The sequence below is a fragment of the Giraffa tippelskirchi genome, chromosome 1, assembly GCF_054371585.1.
Source record: "Giraffa tippelskirchi isolate mGirTip1 chromosome 1, T2T-mGirTip1v1.2.pri, whole genome shotgun sequence".
NCBI lineage: Eukaryota > Metazoa > Chordata > Mammalia > Artiodactyla > Giraffidae > Giraffa > Giraffa tippelskirchi.
The window spans coordinates 96,950,062-96,958,005 of record NC_137275.1 but is presented as its reverse complement, the minus strand read 5'-3'; positions in this window follow the sequence as shown (position 1 = coordinate 96,958,005).

Here is a 7,944-nt window from a genome sequence, read left to right as displayed (position 1 = left end):
AAATTGGGCCTTGGTCTTGATAATACAGTGATAAGCAGACCTGGAAAGAGAGTTTCCAAATTCAGGTAGGAAGAAAAACCTTCCTCAAGGAAGTTTTTTGCAAAATTCAGGAACCAGGGTATAGTCAATCCATCCATTTTGGTCACACTGAGTATCTATACAAATTACTATATAATATCTACTTGCCAGTTGATCTTGCATAAGTGTCCCAAAATAACTTTTTTCACTATGTCAATTCACACAAACATCTAGAATATAACAAGAATAATGTATCCAATGCTCTATATGTTGTAAAGGGTGATAGAAAGTGTTATTTCACAAATGCTACTATCAGTGAATCCCAGGATATTAATGCCACACTTGGATCTACGACTGTTCTATCTAAAATTATAGAAGTCTAACCAAGTAAAAACTGATATACAGCACTTCAAATTTCCCTTCAGTTTAGTTGCTCAGTCATGTCCAACTCTTTGCAACCCCATGGACTGCAGCACACCAGGCTTCCCTGTCCATCAACAACTCCCAGAGCTTACTCAAACTTATGTCCATCAACATGATGGATAAATTTCCTTTATGCCTAGCCAATTATCAGACTTTTCCAAGGTCCATTAACCTCTCTACCTAGAAACTGTTAAGAATTGTGAAGAGTCTGAGGTCCTACTTGCAAGCTAACAAGTTAGCCTGCTACAGGTTCATGGATGTTGGTAGAAGATATGAAACTCCTGGGTCCAAGACAAAGAACTTTACTACTCATGGCATAGCAAGCAGCATGGACATCAACATACTAGTGGCAATTTTCCTTACTCTCAATTTTCACAGAGGTATCTTTCACAGAGGTTCAAATGCATACCTGCACATTCAATGGGTTATACACAGGAGAGAAACTCTAAGTTTCAGGATCCTGAATCTTTTGTAGCAGACAACAAGCATATCTGTACTTTGCTCCACAGGGAGTCATTATCTTTATGCTGGATAATAAGCAAGTCTGATCTTTGCTCCACTATCTTCTAGGACTATATGCTATACCAACATCTTGGAAAAAATAATCTGAACAAAGAAAACCAGTGCAAAATGTACAGAAGTGTAAGAAACCAACAAATTCTCTATTCAACAGAAAGTTTTTAAAAAATACAGGTTATCCTACAGACGAGGAGATAAATGCCAAATTGTACTTTGTGACTATATAAATTTAAGTGGAAATTGAACAAGATTTCCTGCAAATTCTCTACATACATGTCTGTGCAATAAGTTTTAACAGTTATCTTAGTTGTAAACATTTGGAAGGTTTTACACATTATTTATAGTTTTGCCAGTATTACCATAGCACACAATAGGGAGCAATGGTTTGAAAGTCAGCACATCTGGGATTTCATCAGCATGCTGTCATCAACTGACAACAGGACTCACAGCAAATCATATAATTTACCTGGACCTTAGTCTCCATATCTCTGAATATATGTTCATTCTCTTATTTTTCTCCAAGATAATTCTCTACTTCTTTTTTATTGCTAAAGGTCCTTGAATCTATGAACCTACATTTTAAAGGACAAAAATATGCCTCAAAGAGAATTTAATTGCAGATTAAATAGCCAGTGATTCAATATCAAACAGAATGTGGTGTGGCTGTCTTTGTTTTCAATTTCCTTTTCTTTTTTCTAATAGAAAACAGAGACATTGAAAAACACATGAGACTATAGAAGCTAACTTTTCTCAAGGTCAACAAATTAAGTCAGAAATAATGAGAGAAAACAGAAATGCTGACAGTTATAATACAAATTATTTAGACCTGTAAAACAAATTTGGCACTCATAAATATGCTGTGGCATTTTACCCACCAATCTGGATAGAAATAAAATGTCTACTAGGCTAGAAACTTTTGTTACTTTTCCCTTCTCTCTGTTCAGTTTTTCATACCCAGTAAGTAAAATCTTTTGTTTCTACTTTGGAAATCTATCTTATGTATTCTTATTTCTTCCCTTCTATTCCTGTCACCACTGTACCACCTCTTTTTTTTCATACCTGATTTGCTATCTCATTACCTTCAGGTTTTCTCCTTCAATCTGACCTGCAGACTGTTGTACTTCTGTTGTTCATAAAACATTTTTTCTAGTCTTCATCATCCTCAGAATAAAGTTCAAATACCCTCAATTATTACTCAAATTCATCTATATATTTCTGTCTTCAAGTGTTTTATTTTAAAGGAAATAGATATATCACAATACAATGTGTTCAAATTTTTCTTAAGAAAATGTTATCAGATCTTTTAGAAGGAGCATCCATGAACTGCATCAATGAGGTGGGTCTGTGAATAATTCCCAGTTAAAAAATACCTATTCTTCTTTTCTTCTTTCTCCCTAAAATCTACCCACCTCAAGTCCCAAACTGATCGTGGAGCTTTTTCTAACAGCAAAGTACATTAAACTTTCTTTCTCTCAAGATTACTGTGCTACTTCTCTGTATTAATCACATAAGCTGGTTAACCGTTTGATATATATCTATCTTTTATCCCCAACTAAATGCCTTGCAATGTTGAATTAAAAAAACCATGGATGAACTCGGAACAACTCCCCACACCACCACTTATCCCTTCCATAAATATCTTTTTATCCTGAGTGAAAGACACTTGATATTTTTTATTCCTTCTATAGAATCATAGCAGTAAGAATAGTAGAAAAGCCTATTTATATATATAAAAGGTGGATGTGAGACCCTAATTTATAAAAAGGATTGGGTTCCCAAGTTTGAACATATTTGGTCCCAGAAAATAAATGTGACCTGATGGATAACCCACAAAACCTTTTGCATTCCCCCAAACGGTTTTTCAATTACATCCAAACAGCTGTTTTAAACATGTTTTAAACATGTCTTCCATAGGAAAATGCATTTCATTTTCCACTAGAGATGCCAAAATGCTCTTCCTCATCATGGTAGCCTGACCAGGGAAACAGGGGAAATGGAGAAAGGGAGGTCATTAGGTGGAAAAGAATCAAGTAATTTACTCATTCTTTACATTTGTCCAAAAAGGTTGTCAATACTCCTTCAGCAAACATTATTGTACACCTGCTAATTGCTGGGGTCTGTTCTCCATTCTAGAGATGCAAAGATAATTAAGAAATGTTTCTTGCCTTCAAGTGTATGTACAAAGGTTCTTTCTTCTCATTGAAACTCTCTGTTCCCACCTTCACTATAAATTAGGAAGGTTAAAACCACCTCCAGGAGGTGCCTTTGTATTGGTAACAGTTTCTTTTCATCAGTATTTTCTTTCCAATAATGCTGGTCACTCAGCAGACAGTGCATATTTCTTGATCAGTTGAATAGACAGCAGATAAATCAAGACTACTTAGTTATTATAAGTTTAACTGAAAAACTCCATCTGGTTATAAGCTACATAAAAATACAAATAGACAGTGGAGATTCTTTTTGGCCTATCTAGAGAACATTTGTGACATACTTAAAATTAATCTTGATTTCCCCTCAGTATCACTTCATTCTCAAATTCACCCATCTTTAAGGCTTCCCTGTTCCAACATTCAACCTGGATCTTCCCTTGAATTCAGAGCCTCTTCCTCTAGAAATTTTTTGGTAATTCCCAGCAAATTTACTTATTCCATTCTTCCAGCTAATTTGACATGACAGCATACTGACAGAAAAAAATGAAGCAAGCAGGAAAACAGATTGGCCTCAGCACAGGAAAATAGATCTACACACTGGATTCTACCAGGAGGTTCAACGAGGAAGTCAAGACACACTCTCATTCCTTGGATGACTCAACCAGTCACCCAAGATGTGGTAATGGACAATGTAGGAGAGAGATTAAGGCATACGACTGCTGGAGACTGTCAACATAGAGGTCAAGTGCCAGTAACACATAGGCAGTTAGATTGTCCCTACAATGCTGTCTGTCTTAGACCCTATACACCTAAAATAAATGGAAAATGCCCACTTAATTTGCTTTTTACCATAAAGAGTGACATACTCGGCTGGGCTTCAGGATACTATTAAATGAGAGCAGTCATGAAGATGACAACTTCCATTTGACCCAACTTGAAATCGAATCCACAAACTTTTTTTTCAAATTGTCAGTAGCTATTACTAAGGAAAGAAATCTCTCCTCTCCAAAAATATAATAAAGGCATATGATAATGATACAAAGTTCACATTTGATGTGGAGTTTTGTTTGACTTTGTTTTTTAAAGTATTTCTCTATTTTCTAAGGTTTAATTCCCTAGAGAGCACTTTTTTCCCCCTATCGTCCATTATTCACCTTGAGTTTTTGGTCTGCTGTATAGTATAAGCAGGGCTTCCCAGGTGGCACAGCAGTAAAGAATCTGCCTGCCAATGAAGGAGACACGAGACAGCAGGTTTGATCTCTGGGTTGGGAAGATCCCCTGGAGGAGGGAATGGCAACCCTCTCCAATATTCTTGCCTGGAAAATTACATGGACATGGGAGCCTGGAGGGCTATAGTTCATGGGGCCACAAAGAGTTGGACACAACTGAGCATGCACACATGCACACATAGGATAAGCAGTCAAGACTCAAGAATCTCATTCCTGGATCAACCACTAATTATATTATGATGACTTGCCAAGTGACTAGCTCAGTGCTTTTATTTCTAAAATAAGAAAGTTAAACTATAGGTATGATTTCCAGGGTTGTTCTACAGGCTTGTAACCCTGGAAGACACTCAATCATTCTCACCTCATGTAATGCAAGATTGTGATGTATCCTGCATCACACCGGTGGCCACATGGTATTCCTTGCATGATTATTTACCATGTTTCTTAAGTCCAGATAATAATTGGTTTTTCAAACACCAGAAAGAGGCTGTTTCATGTTTCTCAAGTGTAATCTAATTTAAATGACCCACGTGGGCAAACAGAGCACCATTTGTTTTTCCACCAGGGTGCAGATGCTTCTGCTAATGGAAGCTCTTTTGTAGTATAGTGAATGTCAACTGGATCCTCTTCCAAAACTTACTCTAAAATTTTATTCTTCTGGGAAGAACTCATTGCTTTCCTGGGTAAGAGGAATATTTCACCTGTCTGATAGCAGGTATTTTCAGAAAAGATATATCTGTAAGTGTTTAAGTGAATATTCTAACTCAGCTTAGGAATACTATCCTATGAGAAGGAAAACACTATGGGGTGGCTGTACTAAACTGATTCTTACATCTTTCACTGGTAGCATTGACTTTGGAAAACAGAAGCAGCTACCTTTGGAAAACACCTCACAGACATGTTACAGCCTTCCCTCATTGCTAAGTGGAAGATTTGGGAACCACACAGACATCTCTCCATCTATTTCCAGAATCTTAAAACCAGATTGGGAAATTAATAATCTATACCCTCACTGAATCCCTTTGGGAAAAGTTAAAAGGCAAATACTGTATGTTAACACTTATAGGTAGAATCTGAAAAATAAACAGAAACACTCACAGAGAACAAATTTGCGGATACCACTGCAGAGAGGGAAGGAGAGAGGAGACAGGGGTGGGGATTAAGAGATACAAACTACCATGTATAAAACAGGTAAGCAACAAGGACATATTATGCAGCATATGGAAACACAGCCATTATTTTGTAATAAATTTGAAGGGAGTTTATAAAAATATTGAACCACTATGCTGTACTACACCTAAAACTAACACAATATTGTAAATTGAATATAATTCAATTAAAAAATAAAACTTACAGGGACTTCCGTCATGGTCCAGTGGCTAAGACTCTGTGCTCCCAGTGCAAGGGGGCAGGGGTTCGATCCCTGGTCAGGGAACTAGATCCCACACACCACAAGAAAGACCTGGCACAGCCAAATAAATAAATACTTAAAAAAATAAATAAATAAAACTTACAAATGATCAAAAATGAGTAAGTGTAAAGGCAGGACTGAAGAATAACTGGCAATAGAGAAAGGACTCAGAGAAAGAAAGATTGATTTGTCATTGCTCTGGAATCCTCTTATGCCCCACTGGGAAAATGGAGTTCAGTTCCCCAGTGAGAAACCAAATTGGTATCACAGCACATGGCATTCACAAGGTGACTTCACCTAGATTATCTCCCTTGGTCTAACACCAGAACCTTCTATGAGGAGGTTCTCCTTGGTTCTCTCATTTTACATGGGAGGAGACTTGTAGCTCAAACAGGTTAAGTACTAACCAAAGCAAACCCCAGTCAGTGGCAGAGACAGGCTGCAACGCAGGTCCTCCAGTTCACATTCCCATTCTTTCACATTCCTTATATTTAACCCATGCCCTTGACTTTCCATCAAGTTTGTGTCCCAGGTCTGGGACAAATCCATGGGACAACGGGTTTTCTAAATGTAGAAGCCAACTGGAATTATAGAAAAAAACAAGAGATGAATTCAAAACATTCCTCGTGTGTTTCTCCCTCCCCAAAACACAGTTGCATATGTTTTTCAAATAGTGTGTATAGCCAGAGTAGTACAGTAAATAGAACTGTTAATTAGAGTCAAGATAATGCTTTGATTCATGTGTGAGGGCATTAACGTCTCTGCCATGGATATTTGGGATGCTTTGGTTTGAGAAGCTCTTTATTTCTAAAGTACTCTATCGGGCTCATAGAAGGATTACACTACAATTTGATCACACAGTAATTACATCGAATAGGACTACCTCGAAACCTGCTATGCTTGAGTAAATATGAAGGTTTTGTTTAAGGGAAAAAAAAAAAAAGAAGGAAGGAAGAAAGCATACGGTTTACTGCAGTTCTCACATACCCTTGCATTTGAGATTAAGGATCTCACTGTTTTATTCATCATGTGTTCTACATTTACAAAATAATAGGAGGAAGGATGTTCAGATGGGATTTCCCAATTCTTCTTTAATGAGAGGCTTCTCCTAGCTACCTCCCACTGAACCCTGCAGTTACATCTGTCCTACTCTGATAACAAAAGAACAAAAGAACAAACCACTGGTCCATTTAAAGATTCATCAGTGATAACACCAAGTCACCAAATCAAACCAGAATACCAAAAATTAGAAACAGTGAGGGTTGCAGAAGACGAAATAATATCTTTATTTTTAATTTTATTTCCATGATTGAGTAAACCTCATTTTAAGTGACTCCTATCCCTCAGGAAGAAGTTTAAAGTCAAACCATTCCAGCTTACTAATAAGCAAGAAATCAGCCCATCTGCCCATTATTCTCCAACAGTCCCCAGGGCACCCTCCCTCTCCTTAAATGAATAAACCTAGGCAAGATGTATGACTACTGCACAGAGAGATGAGTATTGCTCCAAAAAAAGATAAAATAAAGAGAAATTTTCAGGCAATTAAGAAATTAGTTATAAAATGTAAGTTTCTCTAATGCATCTCATAGGAGTCTCAAAAAGAACATTACATAGCTCTGTCTTTTATTTATTCAAATTAAAACTTATCATTTATTTCAGAGTTTTTGGCAAACTTCAAATTATAGTCTCAGGAATGGTAGACAAGGCAATTCAAGTCATCTGCCAAGTATTTTTCAAGTAAGTAAATATCTCAAATTTTCAGGAAAAACCACCATTCATTATCTCAGTCAAGATTTCCAGGATGGTAATTTCACTATTCTCCTTGTCTCCTCTAATAGTTATCAATCTGATAGTCATCAAAATGTCTTTTTGCCTTCACTGAATCTCTTTTCCTTCCATACCAATTTAAAAACAAAATAATCAACCTCCCTCTTACTTAAAAAATTCCTTCCTGTACGTAAAAGTATCTATTTAAGTAATTTTTAAGCTCATTTGCTATTTTTTTAATTTTTTGGACTGAACCATTCTGATTTCTTAAATATGTACTCACGTATGACCTTCTTTTTCTTTCTTTTATATCATTTAGGTTACTTTTCAGCAGTCTTCAGTCTTACCTTTTAGGTCTTAAAGTACATTGGCCTTTCACAAACACAGAATTAACAAAAACCACAATCATCATGGGACAGATATTTTT